Consider the following 16,900-nt stretch of genomic DNA (forward strand, 5'->3'; position numbering starts at 1 on the left):
AGTTCTAACCTAACATAACCCAATGTTCTGATAGCATTTCGTTTCTGTAAGGGTCACAGTTCTAACCTAACCTAACCCACTTTTCTGATAGCAGTTCGGTTCTGTGAGGATCTCAGTAAAAAAAAAAGTCCAGGTCCAAGTTTGGGTCTGGGTCCATAACGAAGAGAATAAATCGCTTAACGTGAACTATATGTCGTTGAAGAGTTCTACTCTGATCATCATCAGCAGTTCCACTTCATCAAATGTCACTTTTTTATGTAAATGCTGGATTTGTTGATGAAAATACAAAAATCACTATATGTATGCCTTTCACATTTGAGGAGTTCCCTCGGTTCCTTATGGATCTCATGATCAGAACACGAGCTTGACAAAATTGTGTCTTGAAAACTTAACTTGCTTAACAAACATAAAAAAGAAGACAAATCGCCAAACGTGAACTATGCGTCATTAAAGAGTTCTATTCTGATATTTCTGATCATCATCAGCAGCTCCACTTCATCAAATGTCACTTTTTTAAATGGAAATGCTGGATTTGTTGATAAAAATACAAAAATCACTATATGTATGCCTTTCACATTTGAGGAGTTCCCTCGATTCCTCATGGATCCCGTCATCAGAACTCGAGCGTGACAAAAATGTGTCTTGAAAACCTAACTTGCTTAACAAACATAACGAAGAGGACAAATCGCCAAACGTGAACTATGCGTCATTGAAGAGTTCCGTTTTGATCATCATCAGCAGTTCCACTTCATCAAATGTCACTTTTTTAAATGTAAATGCTTGATTTGTTGATGAAAATACTAAAATCACTATATGTATGCCTTTAACATTTGAGGAGTTCCCTCGATTACTCATGGATCCCATCATCAGAACTGCGTTTTGACAAAAACGGGACCAATCTGTATGTATATACTTACAATCAAAAAAAGAATTTTCAAAATCGGTCCAGAAGTTATGGAGTAACAAACATAAAAAAAAACATACAACCGAATTGAGAATCCTTTGGAAATCTTGAAGTCGGTTAAAAACTACGCGAGCTTGTAACCTACTCAACTAGGTATATTTATTTAGGGTTGAAATTTTATCACATGTTTCTAACTGGAGTATCGGTTGTAGCGATACCCTTTCTGAGCTCCTATAATAACACTAGACGAGACTTTTCCGAGTCCGTCTCGTAGAAAATGTGGCTTTTGTTTTGAATGTACAGTCGGCTACATATCTAGATGGATCTGGATGGATGGTATCTGCCCGCTATATGGCTAAACTTACATACTTATATCTAATCTAATGGCATTATTCATAAACGCGCTATAAACCCCAATTAGCTATAAGTCACAGCAAATATGTTACAATATAAATCATATACGATCTTTAACATTATTTTAGTTTCATGTAATATAAACTAATTTTTAAAAAGCGTGTTTCAATATTTTTTAATAAAAAGACACGTCAAGATTGTTTACCTTAATTCTAATGCAAAAAAAACGAACTATATGCATTAGCTTAAGATTTTCAATCTCGCTATCAATACCTGAAGTCCTGAAATAATGACCCCACTGAATACAAATGCCAACCTTTAATACTCGTACTTACATACTAGCACAATCGGATTAGGACTAACCTCGAAATCTCTAACACACTAATCTCTGGTGCAGTCCTGAAATTTAGTATGTATATTAATAAAAGGTCTCTTTTTCATGTCCACACTGGACCTCGAGGAACCGTCGCCATCTTGGAAAATGTGTACCTTCTTGGTGAAATTTGCATTGTACTCCAAAAGAGACCTTTTATTAACACATACCAAAACTACATACCAAATTTCAGGACTTTATCAGAGATTTCGAGGTTAGTCCTAATCCGATTGTGCTATACATCAAATTGGAACAGTAGTATCAAATGTAGAAGTGAGTAGTAATCACTTCATTTTTTCCATTATAAAAGACTGTAATTTTATTGAAGAGTAAATGCACGAAACTGACTAGAATTTGGTTAGATTATTTATGATATTATTTGTTATCTCAAATTATAATTGTATATCACTAAACCTTATTTTATTTGTTTGTTTGTTTTATTTTATCTACTAACACTATATGGATCTCCTAATTGGGAATAAATAAATAATTGAAATTGAAATTTTCGCAAATCAAAACAATTCTTACAATCTATCACTTCATGGTATACAATAATTTACAGAAATTGTACCACACAAAGGCGAAGCTATCCCTATACGGCCCACTTGCACCATCTCACTAAGAAGGGGTTAAGCGGTTAAACCGTTAATCTAATGTCAAATTGTACTGTACCATTGTAACTCCGGGTTTAACCGGTTAACCCCGGGTTAGTGGAATGGTGCAAGGGGGCCTAAGAGATCCATCTAACCTTTGAGTTCAGTTGTCACATCTTAGAATGAATATTAAATAATTCCTGAAGCCCTTTTCTCATCGATATAATCGGAGCCAAGTGTCCAAACATGATACTCATGGATTGAGAGGAGATACTTGTGTAAATAATTTGTGTACTTGGCCTTTTTGTTTGAAATGACGTGCGTGGGCGTGACCATTGTCCGAGACTTGATGGGAGCCCTTAAATTGTTGGCGTGGGGTTTACCTAAGTAAATAATGCACACCTTTCCGAAATTATTTTTTGGCTTATGCGTGGATATTTATGTAAGTAATTCGGTGATTCTTGAAAGTTTACTTTGTCTACTTAAAATGCAAGGTTTGGTGAATAATAGGTATCACAATTTTTTGGAAAAAACTATCTATCTAGGAATCTCTTATGACGAAACAACGTGTAGGAATCTACTTCAATAATACCTATATAATAATAACAGTAACACCTAACCTCGCTATAAATTGCAGCAGCTTGCTTTAATGAGTAAAATCTATTTGAAGACCATGACGTATCGTTTTGGAAATAAATGATACTCTTCGTTTATACAGACAAGCAAACAATAAAAATCGCGCCTGACCCTAAACGCATCTGAGGACTTCTTTCCGCTGTGGGTAAACATTTACATACTGGTAAAAATAAATCATAGCGTGGAAACAATGCCTATCAGTATTAGGTAGGTAACCAGTCCATCACTGTATTAAAAGCCTGATTATACAACCATAACGGCGGTCTTGCTACAAACTGATTTCGAAACCAAACTTCGCCCACGAAATGAAATTATGAGGATTCTCTTCTGGAACGTTTTCAGTTGAACTTGGAAGCTGCTTAGTTATGCAATTTGATTGAAAATTTCCGGCGCTCATCATAAATTATGATTAATGATTTTGTCAATTTACGACTACCGTTCGGTGTAGTCGGATTTAGTCGGCATCGGCAAAACTGTCAATTGCACGTCTTTTCAGTTAGACGAGATTTCATTGTGCGCCGCTCCGCCCTTCAGCGCGCGCCTCGGGCGCTCGCTCCGGGAAATTGGGCAGCTTTTACCACTATACTTGCTTCCGCCCGGCAATTTTATAGACTTTTAGGATTAAAATGTTTTTCGTAAACCCGATTTATGACCGAACGTTCAAATATTTTGAAAAATAACGGTTTGTAGGTACCATCACGCGCCGCGACTGTTGCGCCACCATTTAGGATCCTAGCTAAATTGGTTGTTCAGTACTTACGCTATAGAATTTAACAAGAACCCTAAATGACATAACAATCCCGTGTGGTGACTGTACATTAATTTAACCGCCCAAATAAAACCGCAGGTTTGTAAATAATATATATAATAAGCGAATTTTATGAATGTTCACGTTACTATTTCTTTGTCTCAAACACGCCTCAAACAAATAATAAGGAAAGCGACTAAAGCACTTTATTGCCTCTGCATGTGATGTGGGTTCTCGTTCCGGAATTCCACTTAGGTAAATGTCTAACCATTTTTGTTTATTTTTAGGGTTTCATACCCAAAGGGTAAAAACGGGACCCTATTACTAAGACTCCGCTGTCCGTCTGCCCGTCTGTCTATCCGTCTGTCTGTTACCAGGCTGTATCTCATTCAGTATCATATCAGTTGAAAAATCGAATATTGTGAGCGTTGTGTGTCGACCCGGTGACATCCCTAGTGCGCAAAACGTTCGTTAATAAACAAAACCAAGTGCGGGTAGTTCGAAAAACTCGCGCGCCTAGAAGATGTTGATGTCAACTTTAGCCAGTCTTCTCCGAGACTACGGGGACAACGCCGTCATCGAAACGTCAGAGGTAAATTTAAAACTTATTTTACGCGATTAAGTCCCGTCGCAGACAAGGCAAGGAGAAAAAATGAATAAATAAAAGAGTATGAGTGTGAGGAAACTAAAAGCGTAGTTAAAATAATTGGAATAGTATGTCTGTCTATCGGTATTAAGGCATCTAAAGAACTGCACACTGCGCCAGGTTCGCCAGTATTCATTTCAAAAATGGGTGGATGAATTGATAGTTTCGAAGGTGATGGAAACCCGTATTGGCCTAATGAAGCCCCGCACTGACTATTTAATTGCCTTATTATGAAGGGCCCGTATGCGACCCGACCTCGAACGTACGAAAGGGAATATGTAAGTAGGGATGCCTGGTTAGTTCCTTCAGGGCGTCGAGGGCAGCATTCTACACTACCGCCCCCAATTGAACCCGGCAAATTGACTAAGACACGCAATAGTTTGCTTTCGTTAATCGATTGCAATACGTAATTTTTATGACAATAGATAATTATCAGCTTGTTAAATATTCAAATATTGGGGTGGTGATAGAATCGTTATGATTCTAATATAATAACATAATGCCATTCTCACCGCAATAGAAGCAATGAAAATTATAGAATCTGAATCCATTATAGAATCCAGGGTCGTCTCATCTGTGACAGAACCGAAAAACAAACGTCTTTGGGAATTTTGTGGTGCCTAAAAGAGTAGGTACACAACCGAACTCTATCAACAAAACAATATGCTGTTAATTATTGTTGTTCAACTGATAACATAGTAAACTGAAATCGAATACGACGTTATTTATATGAAAAATATACCAGATTTTTCCCGTTGCAAAGAAAGGGAACTTAAGAGAAAAGGGACGTTCGTTTCTCCGTTCAAACGTAGTCCCCATTTTCGTCTTTGGATATTGACATTATGGACAGTATTTTTACATAATTTGATGTATATGATAAGAACCATAGTTATGACCCTACGTTTGAATTTTTTCCAGATTCCAGATCCAGATTTCATAAAAAAAAATGCTCCTATCTCTTATAGTTACTTATTATAATTAAAATTTCGAAAAAAAAAAAACAAACGTAGGGGCATAGCTATGGTTCATAATTACTTCATATCAAATTGTGTCAAAATATTTTCAATAATGTTAATATTCAGAGAGGTAAATGGGACTACGTTTGTATGAAAAGGCGATTTCGCGCGGGTCCTTTACTTTCGTCTTAAAAACCGGATTTTCTCACCTGGAAATGAGCAGGTTTATTTTGAATTTCAGGAGTGTAAACATGACCAGAAGTACAGCTAAAACATATTTCGCGTTTCCACAACATTAACCCGTCAGTTAATATTTCGCTTTCCGTATTTCAGCAGCAGTTAGGGCGGTCTAGTATTAATTAATGTCACTAGTGCGGACTCTAATTTTAGTCGCCATGTTTCTGCTCCGGTATGCGCGTTCTATAATAATCGGGTAACAAATAAGTCGCGCCACAATGTTCTCGTTCACTGACCGTGCAATGCGCAATTTTGTACTGTGGTTTTCACCGTTATTTAGATACTAATTGCCGTCATAATAATGACGGTAAACTTATATACAGAAACTCTCAGCTGTTTCCATTTGATGAGCTCCTGAGTTCAGGTTGTTTGTTTAAGGGCTCCCTCAGTCAGGTTTCACCTCGAAATAGCTCTCTAAACTATCACACTCACAGGGTTTACATTTACTGCTTAAGTATTATTTAGATTTTTTCGTAAATGGGCAAATTCAGTTACTGATTTCTAGTTTACGCGTCAAAGTATACCAAGTCCTTCACCTTCGGGAACGGAACAAAGGACTTTTTTTTCTGTTATGTATAGGGATAAATAAGCGCATTCTCATTGCCAGGGAGGTTCTGGGATTATACTGAGCAACTTTAACTATGGGACCAACCACGAAATCGTGAAAAAATCTTTACCCTCCCATAGAAAATGGACCAGCCAAAATGTATGAAACAGCCAAATTTTTGTTCGCGATTTCGGGGTTGGTCTCATAGTAAAAGTTGCTCAGTATAACCTCCCTGGCAACGGGAATGCACTTATTTATTAGCCACCGTGTATAATTCATAAATCAGACAAGTAAAATTTTATTGTTTCTAAACTGCAAACCAGTACACGTGTACTTTTATGATTCGAGTTTCTATGTTTGCTAGGGCAGTCGTGTGCAAAATAATTGTTTGTTAGAATGGTTTTCAATTCTGTCACCTGTCCCTAAGTTTAGTGTTGGCTTCCTCATTAAATTTAGTGAATCCCTGTATGCCAGATTGTTACATGGGCAACATAATTTATTAATTTGTAAGCTGAGTCGGGACTGAGAGTCTCCTGAGAATGATAGTTAAGCTACACGACACGCTACGCTTGTGATTGTGACATTTGTGACCTATGTCATTTTACGAAAAGTTTGCGACATTTCTTTACTTTAAATGGAATAATGTTATACATTTTAGAATTCCTTTTATGCCACCATGCCATTATCAATTGCCCTAGAAGATTTAAGTACAGTCAAATGCAGAGAGAGGTGACCCCCCTGCATGGAAACCATCAGTCTATGCAGGGGGAGGGGGTCACCTCTCTCTGCATCTGACTGTACATACTTACTAAGTGTCGCGAATATGGCGAATCGGCTAATAGCTTCCAACGTCATGGAGTGGATGGCGCTCGTAATCACGTTTAAGTTAAATAACCGCTTCTAGGTTGTGGTGATTTTTGAGGGTAAACGCCCGAACGACAGTAAGAAAAGGAGGTCGTGTGTGAACAAAGCTACGGAAAGGGTGATATTTGCTTTAGGATCTATTCAATAACTTTCTTATGGTGTTATTAGAATAATGAGGTGTCTCTTGTAGATTGTGACTAACATTCATTATGATATCAGTATTCAGAGTGTGAACAGTGATCCGAGGGAATTGTTGATGGCTAATGTAAGTGAAGTTCAATCATAATTATACGAAGAGTTTCGTCCGAAGATATTAGTAATTTAAAATTATCGTCATCTCACTAACGTCCAGCCCTCGTATAGGTATGTAGTATGTTTACATATCGTTTTCCAGTATCGGTATAGGCATCAGCTCATTCGATAGGTTAAAAAGTATAGTGAGCTTGACGACACTAAGTTTCTAAATTGTTACTATTTACTTCATACAATAATTAACGTGTTTCTTTTTTATTTTCAGGTAAAACACCGGTCAATTTGGATTGATAGTAGAGGTTTGAGATCTATTTGGTCAGGTCATAAGTTCTGTCACAAAGATTTTTACTAATAAAAAAGTTATAGGTACAGTTCCCTTATTATTCATACATATGGGTTGACTGCTTATTTAATGCTGAATTACTAACCATATAAAAATTAACGTAATTTGCTGTCTCAGTTTCATGACAAAATAAAAAAAATATATTAGGGGACATCTTACACAGATCGACGTAGCTCCAAACTAAGCAAAGCTTGTACTATGGGTGCTGGGCGACGATATACATACTTAATATAGATAAATACATACTTAAGTATATTCATAGAAAACACCGATCATGACTCAGGAACGAATATTTGTGTTCATCACATCGGCTTCACAGGCAAGGTCACTAGCCACTAGGCCAGACTTTCTTTAGATTATCTTTGAATTATAATTCATGTGTATTGCATTGCAAAAATTGCAACTGTATATGTTTTATGAAACCTACTCGTTGGATGTTAGTCATAAATAAGCGTGTTACTGAAAAGTACCCTGAGTTTGAAAGGTATTTGTTGAAGTACAGGCTTGTCGACAAGCTAAACGCTGGTGACAAAAAAAACATTTGTTTTGTACAATAAAGTGATTTACTACTACTACTACTACTACATTTGTACTTATTTTATTAATGTGACACTGATTTTTACTCCCTTTTGTGAAGTATAATTTTTCACAATTCAGCGGCGTATTCGCGTCTAACGACAATCCCAAAGTAAACAAGTAGTAAATAAAGTCGCGACCTAAATTTTAAACTTAATATATTACGTTTTGATCAGTATGAAACAAGCTTTCAAATCATGGCATTTTTTTTTATTATAAGTTTTGTATTACATTTTATCAGTCGAAACCTTTGTGACAGAACTTATGACCTGACTAAGTAATTGTTTTCTAGGATTCGTCACAAATCAACTATGTTTATATTGCAAAAAGATAATCCTTTCAAAAACATTGCATGTAAAATAATGCAAGTCTCGCAACGCAGTTTTTCTACTACAAAAAAGTTCTGAGATGTAATGTGAAACCAAGTCGGTTATTTTAGTCAGTGCCAAGGGGTGTTAAAACCGTAACAATATTAGATACCTTTATTTTTTTAATACATATTTATAATGACTTGGCAATCGCACGGCTACATAGTGCATGACATTAAGGATAATTCGTAACTATTTAAAATAATCCTAATTGAACATAGCCCTGGCCCTAATGACATGCAGTTTGAGCAATACACATACGAGTACAAGTAAAGCATTGTGTGCGATTGCCAAGTCATTAAAAAGTCACAAAATATGGACAATGTCTGAAATAAATGAATTTTTATTTTTTATTTTTATTAAATGTATGTATTAAAAAAATAAAGGTATCTAATATTGTTACGGTTTTAACACCCCTTGGCACTGACTAAAATAACCGACTTGGTTTTACATTACATCTCAGAACTTTTTTGTAGTAGAAGAACTGCGTTGTGAGACTTTCATCTTTTTACATGCAATGTTTTTGATGGGATCTCATCTCTTTTTGTAGGCAGTCCTTCTTTTCGTGTACTCATACGCATACCATACTCATACTATGTATACACATATCATAATTATACACATCTTAGTTCATACTCACATCGTACAACGTAGTGTACCTATACTTAACCTACTAATTGTAGGAACTGCAAACGTAACTTTGTTATTGCATATATTTATATAGGATTACAAACTTACTTGTGCAGTTATTAAATCTTTAAAACGTGACTGATATTGCAGTATTTTTAAGTTTTTATTGGCTTAATACGCTAAAAACTAATTACGTTTCAAATTTGAAGCTTGTGGGTCTGCTAGAAGCACCTTAGAATTATGATGATCGTGAGTGAGTGTGTCAGTAACAAAACTAAGGAACTTTGACATGCAATAATTCTTAAACTACATGTTCAAATTACATGTTATTGAGAATATATCTAAATCATGTTATGCTCTATACGTCACTGAAAATTCAGGGTTTTGCTTTAGCTATCACAAAATTACAGGACGTTGTAAATGGCCTGAGTGGCTTCGAGAAAAGGATGGTACGGCCGTGCCTCTTTGTTTTGCTCGACTTGGCGGGGGCACTACCGTGCCCCCAGATTACATACTTACAGAAATGTGAAATATGTAAGAAATTAAGTGGCAGTCAAATAAATCAAACTTCTATATTACATAGCGCTGCAGCCGTCTAATTCAAATTCTGTTGAATTTATGGGTCTTGAAATTGGTAGAGCGAATGCAGACAATGTAATGCAGAATAAGACGGCGGAGAACGGAAAATTGATCAACGAATTCAATCTAGTTTCCTTTTATTGGATAGGTGCTCAATTTAGTTCAGTTTATCGACGACCAATTCTGGTCTTTCTTTAGACATTAACATTTTAACTTGTACATGTCCCTACATAAATTCTGTGTAAGTCACATCCCATCTATCTAACTTTCATAGAGGTCGACATTTACCCATCTTATGACGACGCTTACCGGACGCTAAAATTAAAAGGTATTTTTATATTATAAATCTATAGTCACTTCTGCTAGTTTTTATTTGTAAACTTAAACGTTACATATTTCGTGTTGTCACCGCCTGACATTTCCCAACTAGCAAGTAGCAACTGATTAGTTGTTCGCTATAATTAAACAAGATAATCACGAAAGTACTAAATATTAGGAATAGGTTGTATATATATATATATATATATATAAAGTTTGAACTCTAATATAATCATATGAATATAAATTAACTCTGTGGCTTTCCATCAGAAGACGGTCCTCGTGCTTTATGTGCATAAGGACCCTTTCTGTCGAAAAAGACCATATGCACATGAAGTATAAGGACCCTTTTCTAATGGAAAGCCACTAATATTCATAAAACTATAGGAAGGTTATATTTATTTGTTTAAAGTTTTTTGCACAGTAAAAAATATACAGGGACAAAAGGCGGGCTTAATGCTACACGGCATTTTCCACATTTATACAATTTTAGTTTAAGTACATAACACAAAGAATAGTTTCACTGACACTGTCACAATATACCAATATGGTTTATTAATTTGTACATACATGCTACCAACATGCTACTCAAAAATACAATGCTTAGAAAAAGGACTGAGAAAATGAATAAAGAATATTAACTGATAGTTTTAGCCCTAAACTAGAAATAAACTGTGTAATCGGACCTTACCGCGTTTCATATATAATTTTGTTCAACTACCTCGTTCTGTGGTATCGCAACGCCAGCAATAAATTGCCCCCGTTCAATTTGCTGCCGCCCAGCCAGACAGTCCACGATCGATACTTAGATTTAGATTTAGCATGATAAGTTTTCATTTAATATTTGATTGTCCGGGCGCAGTCAATTAGTCTTTATGACTGTGAGTGTAGTAGGCTACCTATGTATGTTCTCATTTATTTGAATTTATGTGATGCATGGGTGCCATTTAAACCTGCAACAACATTTTATTTAATGCAATACGTTTAATAATAGTAATGGTCACTTAAGAGTCCCCGGCAAGCTCGCTTCTCCATACATACGTAGTTACGCTCTCATTTGAAAACGACTAGCTAGATTGCTCTGAAACTTAGTATTTACAATAGGATAAGGTATATCTAGGTCTGAAATTAGTTTATGTAGCTTCAGATATCATAGAAAAAAATACAGCGAATTTAAGTTTTTCATACAAAACTTGTTTTTGCTCTATTTCGATTGTTTTATACAAACTTTACTAGAGCTATACAAACTAATTTCAGACCTAGATATACCTCATATCATTGTATGTGCAAAGTTTTATTACTCCAACACGTAGGGAAGGTGAAATTCGGCCGAGCTTGCCGGAGACTCTTAATTGTGGGTTACCCGCAAAAAAAATTACTCTAATATCTTGAGGTATTGATAGCTATAATGTTAAGCTTAGAATACATTTAAGCTTTATAACATCGTTCGCAGACGTTAAGTACAGCTTGTTAAAAATAAAAAGAAACTATAATGTTGTCTGGCATAATATCAAGGTTTAAATGGTCACACTAATTTCTCGTTGCTTTGTAATTGGCTTGAAACAGGGAGACTTTCGTCATTAATCACTTTAGTGTACATAAACTCTAATTTTGATTGATCACATCTTTACAAAGTTTGCGGCAAGTTTCATTAGGTCGGGTATTGCAAAAATATCTTAATTTTTATCTTAAAATAACTTTGCACGTCTTATCGTTAACATTTCGTATGGTCAATGCTACAACAGACCATTGGCGTCGAATGTTTAACTTTAGCATATATTGAAATGCTTTTAAAAGATGGGTATAGAAAATGATCGTTAGGTCGATCTTAGGTTAAATTACTACTTGGTCAGTCCCTATCTCATCTTTGACGAATTCGGTTGACGATTAAATTAATAACTCTGTACATATTATTTGCAAACCAAAAGCTATTATGGCTGTGTATGTGTTAGATAGTAATTTTTGACAGGGTAAAATAGAGGCCAAAGATGTATAAATAAAAAAAATTAGAAAAAAAACTGAGCTTTAATTGCTTTTCATTCAACAAGCAAACACCTCGCTTCATAATAAGAATTCGTTAATACTGTCGACATAATACACCAAACCGTCACATTCTCTCTGCCGCATACATATATTATGAAATACCTCTCTTAAATTATACATAAAAGTCGTCGCCGTATAAACTGATTGCTTCAGTCGCCACGCAAGGAGCAACCACGAGGGAAGCACGAGGTGAAAGAGTACGCATGCGTTATGCGCCTACGGTATGCTATCCTCCCATTGGAGAATCCCCCCCCCACCCACGGTCCAGAGGTGGGATGAGAAATCTCCCCGGCCTCTCTAGTTCTCATTTCCTATACCGTATGCAGCTGAGTACGTACCAGCGTAACTGTGACCTCGAAACTCGTAACAAATGTATGCACCCGGAGAACGACTTACACTGTTCTGCCTCATCGTTTGATTCGCTTACGCGTAAACGGCCAGAATAACACTCCCCACAGGTGGAACGAACTGAACTTTGCTCTGCACGCCACCATATTAAAACCCGCCGTATTTCAAGGGATCAGTGTCACCGTTCTTGATAATTAAGCGTGTTGCCACGTGAGAAATTGAAATTTATGCAAATCATATACCTACTCGTCATATTATATTATGATTTAAATTCGACTTGTGCATTTGAAACTCAATTGGAGAATTTAAAAGAGTCGGTATTAAACAAAACAATACAAACTAATAAGATATTGAAATCGAAATATTGATAGGGTCTGGTGATTGGTGGCGATAATAATGGGCTTTTACGTGCACTTCGATTTAAAACGGACCTTATTTGATTTTAGAGTGGTAAAGACGACTGGATGTTTCTTTTTCAATTTTTACCCGTGGTCTTGTAGCCCTGTCCTACCCTGTAAGCCTTACAGGGTAGGACGGGGCTACAAGCTGACAAACCGTGTAAGGAATGTCTGGTCTGTCAGCTGATGTAGTGTAATTGGAAATAAATTAAGATTACCATAATTTTGCGACGGGAAGGTTTTTATCTCGGCCAGAGTAGATATTATCAATGGATACTGGCGTTTAGCCAAACGAGGGCAAGCGTGGTTTCGGGGAGCTGCGGGAAGCAAGCTGTCTTAGTCCTCCGGGTTTACTGTCAGAAATCTAGAAGAGCGAACATTTTATCAGGGTGAAATATGAAAAATAAAATATAGTAAGTGTCATATGTATTATAAATTCAATATACGCGATATAATCCGTTTTCATAGTTTTATTTCATGAGTAACTATCGCGGTAACCGAAGACAATATTAAGTGTCAAATTGAAAAGAAATTCTATATAATAAGGTAAATATTGTATTTATTTATTTATTTTAAATTTTATTGCATATAAAAAGAGTACAACAGACACAAACAGACACACAGACAGTGAGTGTATACATATTTTTGACACTTTGTCCGTATCGATTTTTTTAGACGTGACAGTACCTAATGAATAAATGACGCAAAATCGTATACTTAGTGCTTAAGAAATTTAACCACTGGCAATTTCACAAACATAAATAAAACTACAATATTTAAAAGCATATCTTAGGCATATAAACCTCACTCTAGATGGTACTGTATTATTTTTGTACCTACTTCGAATAACGATACAAACATATGTGTATATACATGTGATATATACACATACACATATGTTTGTGTGGTATATACGTAATGTATTTCTACTTTGGGGCGTGCAATAAAGTAAATTAATTTTGTATTAAGCATATGGGTATCAGAGTCGTGAGTGAGTCTCGCCCGAGACAATACGTTTTTCCACTTTTCCTTTATTTCTAAGCAGTGCAATAAAATATTTATGCTCGTAAATAATTCACTGTTTTGTTCTTCACTGGTTCTCGCATTCTACGGAAATTCATTGCGACATAAATTTAACCACATTATTAAAGTATCGCAATGTATCAGTGCCATTTTTGGTTGCACAAAAAGTAAGCGCAGCACATATTAAGGTCCGCACGGACAAAACCGTAGAGTAACTACTACGTACAACTTGTAGGTACGCATATGTTGTTATTTTTGGCTATCGTCCAGTTTTCTGTAACCATGTACTTACGTTGCACCCCTAGACGGCCATTCGCCTTTGTTGTTGTCAAAGAAGCCATGTGAATTATGTATAGTTTTTGCAGCAATAAATCGTGAAACAAATGAATTAAACATGCCTGGTAGAAGTACCTATGTTTCTGATAGCTTTTGTTTATTGTACGAGTATTAGATGTTATTTGAGGACTTTGAGGTGATGTTGGGAATTCAAGGTAATTAGAAAATGAATAAATATTTCATCATAATTTAATTGTGTCAGATCAGAAAGACATATTAATATTCTGGTGGGATACTTCAAACATGAGTAACCTCATCAGAAAGAAGTACTTATTGTAGTTATTATGATGAACTAGAGACAGACGATATCCCATTAAACCCTTATATTAGATTCATTAAGGTTTACTGGGTCCTGTGAATGCAGAAGAGTCGCGTCATGATAGTACTTAGTGGCTCTATTCTGCACGTTTTATTGACAGCTTATGACACAATGACACATATAAGCTTCCGAATCCTTGAATTTAAAATGTTTTGTGTAATACCCTATTATGTAACAAGAAGTAATTACCTGGACTCGTGCAGCACTTCACACAACGTAATTAACTTTACTCTTATACAATGGTGAAAATTAATTTCTGTTACAAACTGCTCTTTTACAAATTGTTCAACAGCCGCTGAAATTACGCCTTGTTTGAATATGGACGGTCGGCGTTGATTGTATCACTTGTTATCGCTGTAGGGATTGCGGCTATAACAATCGAAGAACGAGAATTTGTTTTTTTTTAACTGACTTCAAGATTTCAAAGGAGGAGGTTCTCAATTCGGTTGTATTTTTTTTTTTTTTTTTTAATGTTTGTTTGAGATGTATGAGTGAAACAACCGTCTAGTTCGCAAGCTAGTTTATTACTGGCTAAGCAGTCGGCGCAAACGCCTTATAACTACGTATAGGTATATACAAATACACATCATCCCTTCACCACTATTTTAAAACTAAATGAGTAGGTAACATAAGTATTGAAAACTAAATGTAAGTATATAACTAAATTGATACATATGTTTTTAACTAACTAAAGCTTATAAATCTTATTTATAATCTACCTTTTTTCTGGGGCGCAAATTATATCGCCTTTGGCCCTCGTCTAAGACAGGCGCGGGCGTACTAGGATCGCGCGCTGCGGCCGCGCTCGGCAGCTGCGCCGGCGACGACGGGGGCGCGGCGACAGCGGGCTCGTGCGCAGACGGCCCGCACTCACCTGTCTGTCCCTCGCACTCTGCCCACACTTCATTCCCAGCTTCATCTGCACTCCTTTCCTCCACAACTATTTCAGCGGGAGGTGAACTATCCACCGCTGAATCGGTAGGTAATATTGGCATACTGCTTGAAATAGATGGGGAAGGAAATGTGGGCAATGGTATAGGATCGTTAGAGACGTCATTTTTCCCTTCAAATAAATTGTCGATAGCCTGACCTTTATATTTTAAAAGCTGATCCACATGTCTTATACAGGTCGTATCGTATTTGTTTACATATATTTTAAACATCATATTACCTATTTTTTGTTTAATTTGACCTAACTCCCAACTTTCTTTCCTTGCACTGTACCACCGAGCCCAAACTATGTCATCAATTTGAAATATTCGCTTATGTGTGCAAACTGCTGTTGCTGTGTCGTTATCAATCGCGCTCGCGGTACTGTCTGAGGGTAATATTAAATCAAGACGAGTTCTCAGCTCCCTTCCAAACATAAGTTTGGCCGGAGTTTCCCCGGTCGTACAGTGCACAGAGTTCCTATAGTCAAACAAGTAATTTAACAATTTTTCATGTACTACGTGTGGTATTACATCTTGTTTTAAAATATATTTTAGCATTTTTTTACATGTGCGAACGGAATTCTCGGCTTGGCCGTTGCTATTGGCATGATAGACAGGCGAATTCATATATTTTATACCATTGTTAGAACAAAATGACCTAAATTCAGCGCAATTAATTTTTACATCGTTATCCGATACTAAAACTTTAGGTATACCGAATACTGAGAAAATGTATTTTAATTTCGCTATTAATGATTGTGTGCTAGTGCCATTTTGCATGTGTAGACATTCCACCCATTTACTATAAGAATCGACCACAATTAAATATACCCTTTGCCCTATCGTCATATAATCGATGTGTACCCGGTGCCAGGGACCGGGCGCGCGCGGCCACGGCGCGGGCGGCTCCCGCGGCGGGGCCGGCCGCAGCGCCACGCAAGCCTGGCACGCGCCCGCGCAGCGCTCGATGTCCTGGTCGATACCCGGCCACCACATCCTACTGCGCGCCGCGCATTTCATTTTAACAATACCTAAGTGCGTGCTATGCAGTTCGCTTAACATGCGTCCTCTAAGTGATACTGGAATTACGACTTTATGCCCCCGCAATAAGGATCCATTTAGAAATTGTAAATCGGTTCTGCAATTATAATAAGGTTGGACCGATTTGCAATCGATTTTACGCGGCCAACCCTTGTCCATATATTTAATTACCGTTTGAAGAATTGAATCGACCTCGGTAGCCCTTTTAATATCATGCGCGGTGACCGCCGATGAAACCGAATCTAAAAAATGTAGTGCACATAATGAATCGAATTCCTTATCACTATCGCTGTACGTGTCCGCCACGGGCGCGCGGGAAAAATAGTCTGCTACTAAGTTATTACGGCTAGAAACATATTGCACAGTATAATTATACGCCGACAATATAATAGCGTACCTCTGAAGACGTAAGGCTGTAGTGGCTGATATTCCGGTTTGGGGATTGAAAATGGAAACTAGCGGTCTGTGGTCGGTTTTTAGAATAAAAGGTTCGCTACGGCCGTATAGGTATTGATGAAAACGCTTTACAGCGAAGA

The 16,900-nt window shown here is 36.8% G+C and overlaps 1 protein-coding gene across 9 annotated transcripts in view; it reads left to right on the forward strand.

The window, feature by feature from the left end:
* LOC134741031 (neural-cadherin) overlaps positions 1 to 16,900 on the forward strand; it is a 456,653-nt gene that overhangs the window by 58,144 nt on the left and 381,609 nt on the right. The gene's annotated exons all lie outside the window — the stretch shown is intronic.

Source organism: Cydia strobilella, chromosome 4 (assembly GCF_947568885.1).
Source record: "Cydia strobilella chromosome 4, ilCydStro3.1, whole genome shotgun sequence".
Taxonomy (NCBI): domain Eukaryota; kingdom Metazoa; phylum Arthropoda; class Insecta; order Lepidoptera; family Tortricidae; genus Cydia; species Cydia strobilella.